At 38.3% G+C, this 18,577-nt stretch overlaps 1 protein-coding gene across 6 annotated transcripts in view; it reads left to right on the top strand.

The window, feature by feature from the left end:
- Positions 1-18,577, top strand: part of disp1 (dispatched homolog 1 (Drosophila)) — a 102,204-nt gene that overhangs the window by 48,969 nt on the left and 34,658 nt on the right. For 4 of the 6 annotated variants that reach the window (XM_041975253.1, XM_041975258.1, XM_041975252.1 and 1 more), the window contains one exon: positions 3,748-3,852. The exons of 1 other annotated variant lie outside the window; for it this stretch is intronic. The gene's annotated coding sequence lies outside the window, so the exon portion shown is untranslated. Of the gene's footprint in view, positions 1-3,747; positions 3,853-12,707; positions 12,968-18,577 lie in introns of those variants that run through there. One more of the 6 variants, XM_041975254.1, reaches the window with a different exon arrangement.

Raw genomic sequence — 18,577 nt, 5'->3', positions numbered from 1 at the left:
GTCTTTTCCCAGACTAGGAAGTCGCTTAGGTACTTAAAAAAGGGAAGAGGGAGAGCTGGGAGAGGAGAGGAGAAAAAGACAGGGGTGATCTGTATTGATAAAGGACAAAGGCTGTCCTAAATCCTCTAACACCATGTGAAATCCTTAAGAAAAACAGCCATAATTAGAAGGCTGAGCCTAGCTTTGTGCCAGAAGTGTGCATATTTTTATGTGCTAAAGTAACAGGAGTGAAACAGCTGGCCTCTGTTTTTAATTCCTAAACTCTGCTGCGTTTCTGTGCCAGATCGTGCCTGGTAACTATTGATTCAGTGTGCATTTAGAAACCTAAATGAGGATAATTAAAGTTGCCAGTGTTTGACTTTTAAATGAGCTTTGTACGTTTCCCAGTTACTAGATGCCTAAATCATATTAGAATACGCCGCATTGTAAACTTTATATATAACCTGTCGTCTCACATCTTCTGGGAAAACTACTTTCTCTTCAGCCACCAGATTATGCAAGACATTTGAGAAAGAGTGGTCTTCTATATTAAAAGCTTCATAATAAAAACAAGCTTCTCCACCTCTTTTTCTTATTCATCTTATGAAAATACAAATCCGTAGAGCTGGTTGGGACCCATTATTACAAACTGCCAATTAGACAGTCCTTCCAGGAATCTGCAATCACAACTATTAACCCCTTTATGCCAAAAAGGACCGGAATAAAAAATTTTATTTAAATGTTAAATAAAATAACGACAACAACAGATAATATAAAAATAAATACATAAATAATAGCAAAAAAAAATCTAAATTGAGCTAAATCAGTAAAATTCATTTACTGAACATTTATCTTTAGTTTAACGTACAAAGCTGGTGGTTATCCTGCATGAGGTGGAACATATTCCACATATTTCCTCCTTTCACTGCAACTTTTAATGTCAAGCTTCACAGGCTGGTGAGCTCCTCCACAATAACACCTTGCCCTCTTTTTTTTCTACAACTTCAGAAATCTGACAAGTATGACTTAATGTGTTCGTTTGGAGGGAATAACTCTTCCTCTGCTAAAATTTCCCACTTCTGGAACTTACAGGATGAAAGTAAAGCAACACATGGATGTTGTGTAACAGCTGATCTGCCGTTATGGTTCAGACATAATCTTTTGTGGAAAGTGATGATATTGAGGGATGTTTATTTCTGACATTATGATGTAATTATCAAAAATGGTGGCATTTAATATCGCAGTTAAATGTGAAATGAATTAAGCATCTCATCCCAAAAGAGGGTCGGGGTTTTAAGAGCCATTATGCACAAAAGGTGGTACGTAAATTAGATTCATTTAATAAAGGCTAACTGAACTGTGTGCTGTATCATCTCAGCTTATCTCGGCTATCCTATCTGCTGAAAAAAGATCCCACAGAGCTGTTGGGTCCAGAAAGGCACCACAGCTAAAGCAGAAGAGGTAATTAAAAAAAAATATTAGATTATTACAGTTAGCCTGCAACTCTCCTCGATTGTTGCCTCTGCTTTCTTTTTTTTAATAGCATTGAATAAATTGAGGCAAATATCTTAACTTGTGAAGTTTTTACCTGCTAGCCGAAGTGTGTAAAAGACGAATGTGATGTCATTCACACCTCCCAAGCTGCCACTCAACACCTCAGAGAAGAATGTTGACAAGACGTGCAGCTGAACTGTCCTGCCAATCTCTTTCAGCCAAAGCCAGTTTCTTTAACTTTTCTTTTTTTCTCGCTCCCACTCATGTTTTTCTTTTGTTTTATCTCTGTATATTGTGTATGAAGGGAAATGATAAGAAACAGACAGATCATCTGGATACAGCATGTCTCTTTTCAACCACAACAACATGGCAACTTCGGCCACTTGCACTTTTACCCACTTCCTAAATCAGTGGTAGGGAAAGATCAGACAGGATTCCTCTACATAAGCCCCTCTATTGCAGGTCAGGGCACACATGTCTGTGTATATGTTATTGCTATACAGTAGACCCCTTTATCAGAATAAAAAGAATGACAAGATGTTATCTAACCATGAAAAAACAAATTAAACCAACAGTTTTAGTTGATTCCCTTTAAATGAACAGCTGACTCAGCGCTAGGGTTAATAGGGGGTTCAGTTCTGATTGTTGACTGAGACAATCCTAGGCTTTCAGTTTAAATACTGGCTAGTGATGGAAATTACAAGCAAACATACTATTAGAAACCAGAGAATAATCTGACTATTCTTTGAGCCCATTCACACCAAAACTGGTTTCTGGAGTTAAATGTGCTCACGTAAACAGCATAATCTGATGTGCTTCATCAGGTTTACAAAACCATCAAAATCCGATAACTGGGATTAATCAGATAATTGTTATAATTAGATCCAGGGCTGCACAATATATCGAAAATTTACCTTCATCGTGATATTGGCCTTCGCGATATACTGTACATATTGCAACATCTGCCTAAACTGAGATAAATAGTCGTCCTTATTTGCATATTTTGAGGAAGTTACGTGACGCTCTTCCAAACACTGCTGGCCATTCACGCTCTCTTTGCGTCAGTCGCGAATCAAATGGACTCTTACTGTCCTGGATGCTCCATGTGGATGCTAACAGCTAACGGTGCTAACAGCTGTGCCACTAGAGCTCATGGAATAAACGTTTTGATGGTGAAAGGTAATGAAAGGAGCTAGAAAAATGTGGATGCAGAAGAAAGAGAGAAGAAACACTATTAACACTCTGCAAGACATGTCAAATACTTGTTGAATACCAACCACTAGGGGACAGAAATTTAATCTTTGCTGCCACCTACAGGACGACCACAATGAGCTATTGACGATTCCAATCTACGTTTTGTGTGTTGTGACTTCACCTTCGTAGTCCTAATTACCTTTATTAGCTTATTTATTAATTTATCCCAGGTCATATCGCCATCACAACTTTGTCCAGTGCTCTCGCATGTAGCATGTTTTCCTTGTTTTCCTAACATCGTGCAGCCCTAATTAGATCACATCTACATGCACTTCTTAAATGTAATGTTTTTTTTATTTATTTTTTATCTCTTTTGTTAGAAAAGAGGCCTTCTATTGATATAGTATCCAATTGTTTCCAAGCTCAAGACCTCTGAAATCAGTTTTCCACATTGAAATAGTAGGAGGGCTAACTCCAAACCCACTTCACTTATAGTTTTCTTTGCTAACAATAAAAGAACTTGGATCATGTTATTTTCTTGAAGGGAGACAGGGGCCATTACAAATAAACATACGAGTAGGCTTATTGATAGATGCTGACTGATTGCTGTGCAGCATAGTGCTCTTCAGAGCCTTTGAATTTCTGTACATTTCCACAAGCAATAAAACCTGGTACCAACATTCAGTTTACACCAGGGTTCCTGAAATATTTTTACTATAAACTTATGGAGATACACACAATACAAAACATTATATTGTTATTCTTTAGGCAAACTGACCTTGTTTTAATAGCTTCTGAAGTATTTTTTCAGCTAATAACATAAGCTACAACAAAAAATATTCCAAATAATGTTAATAGGAGGGTTTCTTGTGCGTAAGGTATTAAAAACGGAGCTAAATTTAGGCTAAAGGGACATTTGAAGATAAAAAAACAGCAGTTTTGTCTTCAGTTGCAGGATTAAATTGTGTTAATGTGTTGTTACTTATGAAGTTTATACTTTTGCTGTGGATGAGTGGATTCTTCTTGGTGTGATTAGTTTAGATGGGTTTTACAGTACTGTTTTCTTTTTGTTTGTCACAGAAACAAGCCACCTATTTTTTAGGGAGATGAGCATTGCTTAAGAGGAACCTAATGCTGGACTGAGGGCAGACTGGACACCATAGTGACGCATTATCTACTCTTCAGGTACAAACTGATATGTTTTCAACTAAGATACTAGCATATAGCTACTTTAAAGAACATCATAGATAATCTGACATTGGAGCTTCAAAGAACATCTTTATTGTACGTGTTGCCGGATATCTTGATCTTCTCGCTGAATTTGTGTGGTAACCACCGTTTTTAAAAACAATAAAAAGGGGATCAAGTTGATGAGAGGCTGATTAAATTGTTTCTTTGTTTTCTTCCACAAGCTAATGGACGCCATTGTTGTTTTAAAACAGAAAATACCTAACGAACTGAAGTGAACCATCAAAAGAACTCCGACCTGGTGAGTTTACTGGTCGATACCACCCCTGCTGCCACCTTCAGATTAGGAAGAGAAACTGCAACACGACACCAAAAAGAGTGTTCCCCCTACGCTTGAGTGTGAGAGCAAACTCAACAGCGTCAGCTATGCTGTAACTGTCCACACGCAGACACCACGCGAGTATAAATCCAGCTTAAGCGATCCCTGGCCTAGGTCTGTATGATCTGACCTCCTACAATCGCTGCCACCTAGTGGTGCTTTCTGGACTGTAGCGACATGAGGTTAATGAAACTTTCCTTTATTAAATTAATTAAATCTTATTAATTAAACCTTAAAACAGCACTGCATAACTTTCTGATTTTAAAGTAGCATTTTGTTACATTTCACCTTTAAAAATACATGTTTCTGACTTATTTTGATGCCACAGTGACATTTATTATGTATGTTCCTGGATCCGTTGCTGCCCAGTAGCATGCTGAGGCTGAGAAACCACACTTCTAGCTAGCAACTGGATATCAACACAATGGCTGTTTTGATTCAGAAATGCAAGAGGACATTATTGGAGAAAGCAAGGAAAAGAAAAAGATAAAGGAACAGAGCATGAGATAAGACAAGAGTTAACATCCGACTGACTGCCATTGTTAGGGGACGCCTCAGTAATAAAATCTGCCAAAGTTCAGTAATGTTGCTTTAATGTTGTCTTAGTGATGTAATACTGATGTAAGTTTTACCAGTGAGGTCAGAGCTAGTGCTAACACTAGTTGCACCAGTTGCATTGGCTAAAAATTGTTTTGGTTTTTCACAGCCAGAAAACCAACACAGAGCCATGGCATTACATTGTCTTAATCTGCCATGACATATTCGACCCTTCAAGTGTATTGTCCTCAAAACAACAACAGACTACAGAGTTCGTCTTATTTTCCCTGCAAACTATCTAACTTACTAAAAATTACCAGTCTTGTTTATAAATGCTTTTGTAAAGTTTTACATGGTCTTTACTTTTAGCTGGTCTGGTTAACTACACGTTCAGCCCCCAACTTAAATGTTTTTTTTGCTCTGGGCAGCAACGAGTTGGTTCCAGCATAGCACCAGTTTTTTTTGTTGCTCCAAACCAGCACTGGAACCAATCTGGTGGAAAACCCCCTTCCAGACAGATGTCAGGGTCCTGCATTAATCTGTGGAAGATGTCCCTTCTCACTGGCAAAAGGTGTTGAAGAGATTGGGTTTCTGAAATTTAGACTAACAGAAGTCAGTGAGCAAACCATACTAAAAGCGCCTGTTTTTTTTTTAAATTTACACATTCAGTTCAGTTTTCCAAACTCCTTTTTCTTTTCAGTTTTTTAATGGACTCTTTCAACTCTTGATATTTCTTTCATCATCTGCCTTTCTTTCCCGTTAGCCAGACATTATCACGTGTAGGGGCTGCTGGAGCACTCAGAGGGCATCTAGAATTACCTGTTGCTTTCCTGCATATATGTCGAAGCACATTACAACCCAGCATCTGAAGGCTCTACTATTAGATCATTGCTCTTTCAAATCATGCAAGCTCAATCATGTTTAAACTTTCAGGACAAAGCCTTGCAGGCTTCTTTTCTTTCTTTTTTTTTTCTTTTAATACCCCACCCCTGTCCTTTCTTATTTGCAGCTGTTTGAGGTTTTATGCCCTTCTCTCAGTGTCAGAAAGAAAACAATTTGCAGTTGGTGCTGAACGCCTGCTTGATGTGCTGCGTTTGATTTACTTACAAAGATTAACTGTGAAAGGTAACACCGTTTGCTTAGTACTGTAAAAACATATTTTATAAGAAGTTTGAGGACAAATTAAACATAATTTTTGACACCTCATATTATAACCTTAGGATCATGTACTCTTTCACCCATTTCTCCCTCTTGACTGCACCTTTACTTTTTTTTTCGTAGTGTGCTAAACCTGTCACTTTGTGAGTTGTGTGCAATCTTCTCAGGGGCCGTTACGCTTTCACCAGGGCCTCTATCCTTCCTGGGACAGTGCACGGCCTTTGATGTTGTCCCTTCTTTAGTTCCATGTGGGTAGACCTTGTCCCTTGCTGGCTAAAACCAAACCCAGCTTTAGTGCATTTTATCACCAGTTTATCTATATATATTTAACTAACTGTTGGTTCCGGTAAAAGTAGAAAACTAAACAATGATGACAATTATTAAATGCTTCAGTGTCTGGACCTCAGAAGCATGTTAAAAATGTGTTCAGGACCAGGGAATTAAATGACTGTTTCTTTATAGTTTAGACTCTTTAGTAACAGTGGGAACTAAACATAGTTTCTTCACATTAAAAATAGAAGTGAAATACAATATACTGACCCTTCCACAATTTGTTAGTATTATTATTAGGGGCAACTACAAAGCACTGAAAGGCTTTGGCTTTAACTGGCCTCAGGGCCAGCTGTGAACAAGCGCCTCATGACTGCAGATGATTACACTTGCTATATGAACTGTGTCCTAATCCTAGTGGACAGCTAAAATTAAAGCCAGGTATGGCCCACTGCCTTTCCAGCATTCCCTGTGATAACCATCCCCCTCAAACTTGTCTCCAGGGAGTTTTTGATTGAACTAAAAGAATAAAAAGGCAAGCTTTGATTAAGTGTGATTAAGTATAAAAATAGAGATTATCTGAAGGTTGTTTAACATATTGGCTCAGTAAATGCAGAGCTACACCGTTGGAACATTTTTCTCTGTTTTACACCCCCTAGATGTTTTTGTGGCTTTGGGTTAGGATAGCAGGAAGCTAACCAAATGCAGCATATAAGCAGAAAAGACTGACTGTCATCAGCACAAACACATGGTGATATGCATATGGTTTTGATGGTTTGGACTATCTGCTAACACATTCTTGCATTGTTATCCCCATCGATAATTTAGGGATTTTACCCTGGTTTTGGGTGGAAAAACTACATCGAAAGTTGCATGCCACTGCTCTGTAGCATCTCTAGAACATTTGAAGACTCCAGAGCATGTGTGAAAGAGGAAAGAGGCATAGATGAGTTGGACAAGGCAAAACCTACATACAGCTCCTAATCGTATATTTGTGTTGATGCTGGGCAAACTCATGAGTAATTCTGCCAATAGCTTATAACTTTGAGCTCTACTATCATGGAGGTATCATTTTGCAGAGCTTTCAGCCTCTTCATACAGACTTTTTTTCTATGTTCAAATTTTTAACCACCTAAAAAGGGAGAACCCTCCAAGATGATGGTATGCATTGATCAAAAGCTGGGAGAGCCCTGCTCTGGTCAACAACAGCTGATATCATAACAAAGAGAATGAAGTGCCAGAAAAGATAAAAGTAAAGAAACACAACACATTATATTGTATAATGCTAATGGTGCATGTACACCAGCCCTTTTGAATTGAATCCCAGTTTGTTTGCTTGGAAAGTCTGGTTAGTTTGGGATGGTCTAAATGTAATACAGAACTCAAAGAGGGGAACTTTGATCTACCTGATAGCATGGGTCTCAAGGCCTTTTTCAGCTCCCTTATATACCTAAATAGGAATGTTTGTTTCAAACGTTTTCATATGTCATTGTTCCCATATTTCCATGTGTCTTTTACGTTTCAGACACTGGTTGGTGGTGATAATGCACTTCTAAAAAGTTGTATCCAACTGCCCAACATGTCCTACACACTCACTTAGCCTTTCTTCAAAAGCTTGCGCAATTTCAACAGTTGTTGTCCCCGTCTTCATTCTTATTCAGTTTTTTTTTTTTTTTCTTTTTCTGTTGTCTGTTTCATGTTAATCTGTCTTCTGCGTCAGGCATAAATGGGCCTTTAAAGCATGCTCACACTGGTGTTGTTCTTTTGCCGTTTGTTGAAACAAATCCTGTTCTGCTTCCACGGATAGTATGGTTTGTTTGGAGCAGTTTGAATGCCCGTTCGTACTCTGATATGGACCAAAGACGCAAACTCAGGTCCACTTGAAAGCTGGTGGTGTCTGTGTGCTTGCAAGTAAAATCTGGTGTGGTTCACTTACAGTGTGAAAGCAAATGGACCATCCAGTGAACCAAAGAGAGGAAGTGATGTAAAGCATCATGCTGAATAGCTCGATGCCTTTCCTGCTGCTCATACTGGACAGATTCTTGTACTAAATTAGATTTGAACACCAAAGTAAAAAGAAGGAAACCTCAAGACTGCATAAATGTGTTGTTGCTCCAGTATTTACTTGCAGTGAGCAAGCCATCTTTGGTCCTGGCTGATTAATGAGCCAGATTTTCTTCTGTTTTGTTTTTGTTTGATTTTTTTTCTTCTTCTTCTTCTTGGTCATACATCATTTCAGGAAATATTGCTCCCTAGCCAGCAGTTGTTGTAACTGCATGATGTTGTCCTGGTGATTTTCTCCCTTGAGTAACACCCAATCAAACCAAGTCCCATGAACTATCCTGGTTTAAATGTTGCCTTAGTTTGCTGCGATTGAACCAAATGGAGGAAACAGACCACAACTTATATGGTAGAAATTGAAGTTGTTCTGCATTGACCAAAAAATGGCTGAGTTTTTCTCTTAACTGTTTGTCTTGTCTCCTTCAGTAATCCTGATGCTGGTGAGGAATGAGAATACATTTTTCAAAAGGTTTGGTTTGTTTGGCTAAGTGCAGTGTGAAAGCAAACCTGACCAGCTAAGTGTTGTTACCCCCAACTGAACTGAATCCCCAATCGTACAGCAAACAAAACAATTCTTTGTTTTAAAGCAGATCGTTTTACTGTTTTCTACTGCAGTGCAAAGCTAAAGCACCAACAAGAGCACCGACTCCACCAAAAGCCATCCACAAGTTGTATTGTTTCTGATTGCTGTCATCAAGTAACAGCAAAATGCTAAAACATAGGAACGTGTCTTTGGAAGCTGCTTTTCTTGCTTTTACATGACATATTCTTGCTCCAAAACCACATGGCTAATGTTGGAACACCAACAAGAATAACGGAGTATAAAATTAAATTAATCTGCCCAGTATGGAAGAAAAACTTGTCATGCAGTGCTTTGTTATGCTTATCTTTGTTTTTGTGGTCTACGTGTTGCTGTCAAGTTGAAGTAATTCAACAAATTACATAACAGATCAGAACCAGAGATGTAGTTGAACACTGTAAAATGGAAATGTTAAATATCCAATCCAGCAATTCTTATACCTCTAAAGACTCGTCCGTGTTCCTAGAAAAAGAAATCTCTGTCTTGGTGCATCTTTTTCCTCATTCAGTGAATAAATCTATGAATATTTGCCATGTCAGCAGAGTCCAGTTGTTTACTTGAGTTGTTTACTTTAATTCAACATGTGCTATGAACACTTCTAATGTTGGGATAGTTAAGCTGTAATTTATTGTACTTCAGAAAAAGAAGAGCAAGTTTAAGTATCAACGTTTACTTTTTATAGTTTGTTAATAACATTAGCCGCACAACAGAACTGGATGAAGATAGTTTTTGGCATGTCAACATTACCAGCTGGTAGGCCTCACTAACATTAGGAGAGGCCCCTTTGCAAGTGTCTGCTCACCATTCTCAGCTGACCCAGCTGTGAGTTCGTAAAAATAGATGCAACGGTTCAATAAGAAAAGTTCTCACAGCTTGATTGCAATAATTGGGAACAAAAGTTGAACAAAGAAATGGATAAATATTTGGAATATCATCAGTTTAATAGTTGGTTTAGTGGCAAAGCTCCACTGTTTCTGGATGAAATTAGCAACAAGAAAAAAAACAGTCCAAAAAATTAGTCTGCACACCTGTGTCTTCTCTGATATTTCTGATGGGACTGTGCAAAGTCCATGAAATTAACCCTCTGTCATAGCTCTGTCATAGAAACTGATTTTGTATCATCACAGCCATTAACATAACTCCTTTCAGTTTGCACTAACCTATACCTTAAATGTTAGCTTCAAAGCTTCACCCCAAAAGCAGCCAATAATGTTTCCTTCAGTCTTCTATAACAAGCTCCCTAACCTCACCTTTCTGAGACCAAAGATGAAGCTCTGCAGAAATCCTCAGCCATAGGGCCACTGCTAATGTTTCTCATGATATGCAACAACAACAACAAAAAAATCTTACAGGCATGTCAACAAGGTTAGAAAATTTGTTTTTTTGTTTAAATAGGACGGGTGAGGGTGCATTGATAATTGGACATTCCCTCCCTGAGGTTTCAGCGTAACCACAGTTACACCAGCTTTAACTCTTGTTTTAAAGTAGCTATTAAACCAAACTAAGAAAAGCAGATGACACAACCGAATAGCAATCTATAATTTAAATAAACTTATATGTTGAGAATGGGTGCAGCCATAATGAGAAATTATGTGGTAGAAGGTCAGCTAATTAAAGGCCGTTTACTGTCCCTTAAAGCTAGGTTCATGAAAACCTACTTTTACCATTTAAATGAATAAAACTGCCTACATCAATTAACTATTGGTTAATTTATTTAAAGTGGTCTTACTTTGGAAAATATGTCATGTAGCCGCTAACTAATTTCATGGCACCGTTGAGCCATTATCACTAAATAAGTTCCCTAACTTTTTTAACATCTCGAACCAAGGGAGGACAAATAGAGTGGGGAAACATCTCATATTATTCAGGTTAAATGTTTTTATTTATTTAATATTTGATTAACTTTTTTTAATGGAGGCATTTTACTCATTAATTAAAAATGCATTTGCTGGTTTTGAGACTTACATAGGCCTTTTCCACCTGGTGACTCAATGAGGTTTATAAAAAATAAAATTAGTACAATAAGTTAGGAAACAAGTGTTTGGTGGATTATTTCTTTATTGCAACAAGAAGTCCATCCTCCTAGAGAACAACGCTGGCCCTCACAGAGCAGGTTTATCGTAGACAAAATTTGGGTGTGGAGATGATGAATGACCTTGCAGTGATAATGAGGTCCCTGTTTGCAAAATGAATAAACTGTTAAATTGCCAATATGTCTTGTTCCCGTCTTTTTAATGTCTTTTAACAGAAGACATTACAAGCACGGACATGTTTTGCACATGCACAGATGTAAAAGAAAGTTAAATAAGTCAGACATATGGGTCTACGTGCACAAAGATATGGGAGGACTGGGTAGAAATCTAGCTGTGTTAATCTGATTTTTCATAATCAGATAACTGCCATTATCTGATAGATGATATTGGATTATGCTGTCTACAATAGAACTTGATCTGATAACTCCAGAAATCAGATTATGATTATATTTCTGGTGTGCATGTAAATGGGTTAAACAATAGAATAAGATCCTTCACATTAGCAGAGAAGATTTGTCATTTTTGTAGTGGTCACAGCCCACATGCTCAATCCTGTTGCTCATCCCACAAACTTATTTTCCTTACAAATGTGGCTCCATTTAAAAGTAAATAAAGAGGATTTCCTATGGTATAAGATTAATTGCCAAGAAGGATTGTTACAAGAAAGACATAATCCACCAAACACTAATTTCCTTACTTTTTCTGTTAAGTCTTATTTATGTGCATTTTAAATTATGATCTTTGAAAATTTGGACTTTGTTTGACTCACTTTTTCTCGTTAGGATTACTAATAGTTAATAAGAGCAGCTCAAGGCATAAACAAACAAAAGGGCTGATTTTGCTATCCAGTAATGTTATAGATTCACTACAGAACTTTTGCAGGTTTTTTTCAGTGATGCTCCCCCAACAATAGCTAATTTGTCATCCATCTTGAATTTGAAACCTGTACTATGAGTTCACTCCAGTCAGTAAAAGACAGTCTTATCTTGACTCTTGTTTTATTTCCTGTTCTGTATGTCTCTCTTTTGTTTCCTCTCTTCCTCCGATAATGTCTTCTTCCATTTCTTTGCTGAATCAGGCAAATCATTTGTTCAGAACAGCCTGTGTGTTTATATCTCTTTACTAGTGTGTGTGATGTGGTGCATAAAGCAAAACTCTGCTGCAACTTCACGTGGTGTTCTGGATAAAAAGAAATTGTTTACTGTGGTTCCTCAGCCTCAGGACGCTGCTGGGCAGTAATGGCTTCAGAAATGCACATAATGGATGCCACAGTACCATCAAACGAGTCTGGAACACAGAGTTTTGAGGTCAGAAAGTTACGTAATGCATCTTTAAAAACCATTGCCACAGTGACGCTGGTATGATGCAAGCCAATTTCAAATAATAGAAATAAACAGAAGTGTTACATTTATAATCTATTAAATAATTAAGCCACAGCAATGTTTAACTACCTGTGGTGCTGAGGTGGGGAGGTGGCTCAAATCAAACTCTGGTTAGGGCCCCATACGGGATCGGATCGGCCCTGCTAATAGCTCATTCGTGGTGCAGATGTCCCTTTTATGTTCCCTCTTGCAGTACATTATCGAGTTTAATTGACCCTAGTGAGCTATTTTCCACATCTTACTCGGTCTTTGTTCCGTGCTGCCTTTGACTTCCGGCTGCTATTTCACTTTTCTGTAATCTGTGTATGTAATGTAAGCGTTCCTCTCGGTGGCGCGTGCCGTGACGCCCGTGCGGCATTTTGCGGGTTAAAGCAGACAGCGTGACCGTCCTATCAGTGCTCCTCGGCTCAGTCCCAGCCCACCGTTTCCAGACTCCGACTCCTACGTGGAGAGTAGAGCACAGAGCCGGGGCTCGAGTGTATGTGGCCGTATGTCATTCTGGCAGTGCACACTCCCACGAGAACCAGCCCGCTCTCCTCAAGACTTGTTGCAGCCCCCTTTTTCCCCCCACGGCTCTGTTGTTTGCTTAACGGCGCTTGCGGATATATGAACTTAAACCGGACTTTTCTTTTTTCGTTTTTTGGCTGTTGGAATTGCTCTGGATCCCACCGGCGATAACCAGCGTAAAGCGCCCGGGAGACGCAGAAACACGGTAGAGTACTAGAAATACTGGCCGCTCTTCACGCGATGGTCGCTCTCTTCTTTTTAAAGCCGCTTTTCCAGACTCTGAACATCATCTTTATAGGGAAAAACGTCGACGAGTTTCAGCCGCAGAGTGCTTTATTGGGCACAAAAGTGTTGTGGAAATATGAATTGAGAGTTGTGTCCATTTGGGGTCTTTTTTAATAATTTATTTTTTGGGGGGCTGACCTGTGTTTGAGGCTTGGCTGGAAACGTTGTAGAATAACTTTTATATTATACCCGAGATGCTATTCTGTTGTTTTATATTCTTATATAATCTTGTCATTGATGATTTTGCTTACTAAATCTTCTCATTTGCTTGTTTGTTCTTATCTTTGCCTGAATAAATCAACCCTAATGGAGCTTGACATAATAATCTATAACTTATTGTGATTATGACCATCACATACACTCAAACCGTTTTGTGTTGCAGTGATTAATTAGAAAAGGAAGCATATTCCCCAAATATTAAAGCTTAAATATGAATTTTCCTAATTCATTTGTAATAAAAGCATTACTGGGTTTAGACTGAGCACTGTAGCCTTGAGGTACCCCAATCTGTTTGGTATGTTTTACAGCCCAGCTGTGAGTACATACCCTGAAGGGGGGGTGGGGGGGTCATATATGCCCCAGAATCTCTCCTGACAACCAGAAACATGTCGGAGAAGACTGTATATGTCCTAAAGCCATGTCAAGCATGTGTGTGTACCCTTGCAAGGAGGTACTGCCTGCTGTTGATGTTATTATTATTAGAAGCAATGTTGTTATTAACCGTCTCTTGACTGATTCCTGGTAATTGCCGCCTATTAGCTTTAATTAAAGGGATGCAGGATGCCTTGCCTTATGCTGTCGCCCAAGGTCTCTTCTCTCTCTCACACCCCATAATCATAAACTTGACATGAAAGACGGCAGAAGAAGCACTTCGTCATCACTTGCGTTGTTCCAAACCGCTTGCACTGGGAATCGTTTTACATGTTGGTGCTTTTCTTTTTTTTTTTTCTTCTTCTTCTTTTTTTTCTGGTGGTTTAAATGTTGGCTTTATTAAATAAATCTAACATACCAAGGATTTGTGGGCTTTAAGTGTAGAACTAGCCCCTCTGTCTAAAGTAATCTCTAAAAGCTGCAGGTTTTATAGTGAAAATGTGGAGGAAGTGGCACTTCACCTGCACGTTTGCTGAGTTTAGACAGAGTTTGACATGCTGGATTAAGTTAGAGTGGATTAGGATGTAAAATCACTTAGTTTTAGGCCTTTAAAAAAAAGTTAAAAGCCAGGCAGAAATCTTATTTTCACAATTTAAAACACAGTTTTTTTGTGTTTCTTTTTTTTTTCTCCCATTAAACCCGAAAAAATACTTTACAAAAGCAGCAGTTAAGGGTCTACCATAAAGAGATGGAGACACAAGACCCTGCTTGTGTCCACACAGTCTGCCCGAGATGTCTCACCTGCCTGTCAGCGTCGTGCAGAGGTACACACAGATCTGAGGCTAAATTCCTTTGGCTGCAAACAGTGGATGCATACTTAGTTGCGTGGTTGTGTTGTGTATGCTAGACACTGGGGGATGGTCCTTTTTATACGCAAGATTTTCTTTTCAGATTTTATTCTCCATTACACTCTCCTGCTTCCATCCAGCTTTTAAAAATCATTAGAGACTTTTGACAGCTGTGGGATTCAAGCTAATGACTTCATCTGGGTTCTCCTCGGTGCTCAGCTCTCCAAACTCTGCAGTTTTTCTTACTTTCCTCCAGGTTTTTTCCTTTTTCTTATTATTTTTTGCAACCCTGTCCTCTCAGCCACCTCTGACCCAACTGAGCTCTCGTGCTCATATTTCTCCACTCGCTCATGTCGAGGTGTCACACAGTGCATCGGGCACATACACTGCATGTTTTGTGGGGGGAAAAAACTTTCTGCTTAAATACAAGTGCATCCATTTTGCAGAGGAAGATTTCTTAAGGTCAAGCTTTTATTCATATGAAAACCTGTGTGGAAAAGGCTGTTATGGAATATTCAAGTAAACAAAAAAAATTAGGGTTGATATACATGTAAAAAATCCTTTAGCTTACATTAAAACTGACTTCAGAGACCTGGTTGTGGGTAGCGTTATGCTGTATTTCATGCTATGTGGGTATATTATTAACGCACTACAGTAATCGGTTAAGGTCTGCAGCATCAGAAAAGCTTTTTTTCCGTCATCAGCTTCCAGTTCAGAATTTTATCTCATGATGGCATGAAAGATAACACAGATTTCACTCTGTCTTCATGCATGAGTCATTCACAGTATGTCATGATGCAGATTCAACAATGAGATAATGAGAATATTTAGTCATGGAAATGAAAATCTTGTGTTTTTATATTAATGCATTATCACTTCACTATCTTCACATTATGTTTAGTCTTTATCTTTAACAGCTCAGCAACTCTAATATATGTAACAAAGGAAGCAGGAATTCTCTACCAAGGGAAAATGAAAGGCAGCACTAAGAGTGTATTTTATATTTCTCAGTACTGAAAATGGAAACATCCTAACAACAAGTATTCAGTCCCTTCCCGTTGGAGTTGGTTAGAGCAGCATTGACGGGACTAACATGAGATCGAGTGCAACTATTCACAAACAATACTTTTAAAAAGTTTGGACACAGCAGCTTGTTCAAAATAAATGGGGAGCTGCATCCTAAGCTTTGACTTGTGAAGTATTTATCTGACGATATAGTGTATATGTTATAACATGTAAATTTGCCTTGAAAACAAATGAGACAAATGAGGGTTTATAAAATTGAACATAAAAGTGAGGACCTGTTGCATCTCTGAGCAGCAGCAGGAACTGTACAGCCCCACATTTTAACAAGTTTTATGTTAAAATATATCATGTAGCACAACATTAGTAAATCGACCCATTTACTTATTAATCCACCATGTTTTTTAGAATTTTCTTTGTTACAGGGGCAATATTAAATTAAGGGCAAAATGAGATCTTTAAAGTTACAAAGGATTTCATCAGATATCTGAAGTGAAAAATACAGTATTTAAATTATAGAGTAACTTTTGGAGAAAAGTTATTTTAATCTGTATAGTAAACTTTTGTCAGATCTGTTAATTAAGAAAAATGTAAAAGATATAACAAGTTTTCTCCTTGCTTGGGATATGTTTTATATTTAAACTTATAAAAAAAATCTGTTTCACATAGAAAAAAGGCAGTTCATGTCTTCTATGTCACTTTCACATTTACCAGATTCGTCCTCCGGGCCAGACTGGACCCTCCGGTGAGCCGGATTGGGCATCCCTGCTATATTATTTCTATCAACAGCCCAGCTTAATAATTGTTGTTGTGGTAATTCTTGGGGCGTCAACATATATAAGGACTATAACGCAAAGTAAGGCAATTAAAAATCAGACTTAAAATTAAAAACTGATTTAATCGGGAATGCTTAACTATGCTCTGATTTGACTTAAGACATCCAACTCTGAGATTTGTGTCCAGTTTCCTATTAAACTACTTTCTACTGAGACCTCCAACCTCCACAGACACCCCCCTTCCTCCCCAAGTGGAACTCCTCCTGTATGCAGAGCAAAGGGTGGCTTGGGTGGGTGTCCAATACTGCATTTAGAAATGGTTGCTAGGGACTCAGTTGGCTTCTCAGTTGGACGTCTGAAAGAAAAACACTTTTCTTCCTCTGTGTCAAACAAGTGTTCACAAACACATCGTACAGCCTTGTGGTTCAGTAATTTAGTCTTGGCTCATGCCAGGCTTTTCTTCACCGGGACCATGGACGTTGGGCTTAGTTTTAACATGGCTCACCTGGATGCTGGCATACTCGTGATACTAAAATGGTTCTGTCTGTGCCAAGCTTATCACAGTTCCACTTTTTATTTTTATTTTCTCTGTCCTCCCTGCTACACTGAAATAGCCTAGAATTAGTTTCACATTGGGATGTTTTAAACTGAAACATGGGCATAAAAACCAAATAATGTTATAAACTCCTCTAGTTCTGTTGTAAACATGTGTTTCAGCCTCCAGATAAATGTATGTATATACACCCTGTAAATCATTTTGATGTGGAACTGCCTGAATGTGGCGTGACAGCAGTGGCTCCAGTAAAGAGATGGAAAAAATTTGCTCAGCTTGACAAGTATTTCTGCAGAGATTTTAAAGAAAAAGTAATCTTTATTGGGCTGTTCTCAATTGTTAGTGATGGATTTTATTATTGTTACTTTATATTTTATACTTTATATGTTTTTTATTTAAATTTCAGTTATAGGTTCAGTCAATATTTGTAGCTTTTATGCATTGTAGACAGGGCTGGAATTACACTGGGGCTTTCGAGGAAACCTTATTTTTCCATGTGCACCGCGACTTCACACGTCACGTGCGCATGCATCTATATTAGTGCATTTAGCACTGTCAAAAATATGGTTACTATTAAAAAAACTACTGAATGGAGCTTGTTTAATTAGAAACAGCGATGGAAAGTTCTTTAACCACAAAAAGAAGCACATCAGGTGGTTGTGTGGACACTCACAGACAACAGACAAACAATGCTGCTGTGCATGTGCTGAAGGAAACAGAACGGATCATCTGTGTCGTTTGGAAGACTTTTAGGGCTCCCTCTAAAGTATCAGCTGAATCTCTTTAGGGGAGCACCTCTGCCTTTCAGGGGAGCCAAGCTCCCTTTCGCTCCCCCCTATTTCAAACCCCGATTGTAGATAAAACCAGGGCTCTAAATTAACTTTTTTGGCCACCAGCCAATGTTTCTGGTAGTTCCTAAATTCAACAGCCAATCAGAAATTCCATTAGCCTACTTTTTTTCCAGGGAAAATAAGTCAGAGTATTAGTGTAACTGAATACATTTAATCAGAGTTTCTTTAAATTGTTTTTATGGACATTTTTTTATGAAAAATCCCTACAACATTATTTTTAATGTTCTCTTTCCAGCAAAGAACAAGCAAATAACTTTTGCTCTGAGCACATTTTAAAGGAACAACTTTAGCTTAGTAGATTTTTTACATTGCTTGAGAGGAACAGTACATCAGTTTTCAACCACAAACTATGAGTTTCTGATTTGTTGGAGGGTACAGTAACATGTGTTATGTACCTTTTATGGAGCTGTTGTTGCCCTTAAGTGTCCCAAGACTGGAAACCACACTTTACAATTTGTTTTTCTTTTTCCCTCCATACCTGAGCATCACTTCACAGCAACTTCACTTTTTCTTTTCATGGCATTGCATAACACGCCAGCAACTGGATACCAACACACTGGCCAATCTTTTTTTATTAATGTAATTATTTAGAATTTTAATTTGAGATACACACTGGCCGATTCATCAAAGAAATTCAAGAAGAATTTATCTGAGGAATATAGTAAAAGAAAGAGAAAGGGACATGACAAAGGATAAGACAAGAGCAAACATCAGATAGACTTTTACTTCCTGGAGGGGTCTCAGAGAAGAGACAGAAGGAACATTGATGCTTAATTAGATGTTGTTTTGGGGGATGCCTACGTGAGAAAATCTGCCAAAGTGCAGTATTGTCACTTGAAGACCCAAGAAGAAACACACTTTGTTATTGCGTAGTTTACGACGAGCACA

Source organism: Melanotaenia boesemani, chromosome 22 (assembly GCF_017639745.1).
Source record: "Melanotaenia boesemani isolate fMelBoe1 chromosome 22, fMelBoe1.pri, whole genome shotgun sequence".
NCBI classification, from domain to species: domain Eukaryota; kingdom Metazoa; phylum Chordata; class Actinopteri; order Atheriniformes; family Melanotaeniidae; genus Melanotaenia; species Melanotaenia boesemani.
Note: the sequence above shows the minus strand (reverse complement) of the source record. Positions and strands in the feature narration are given on the sequence as shown.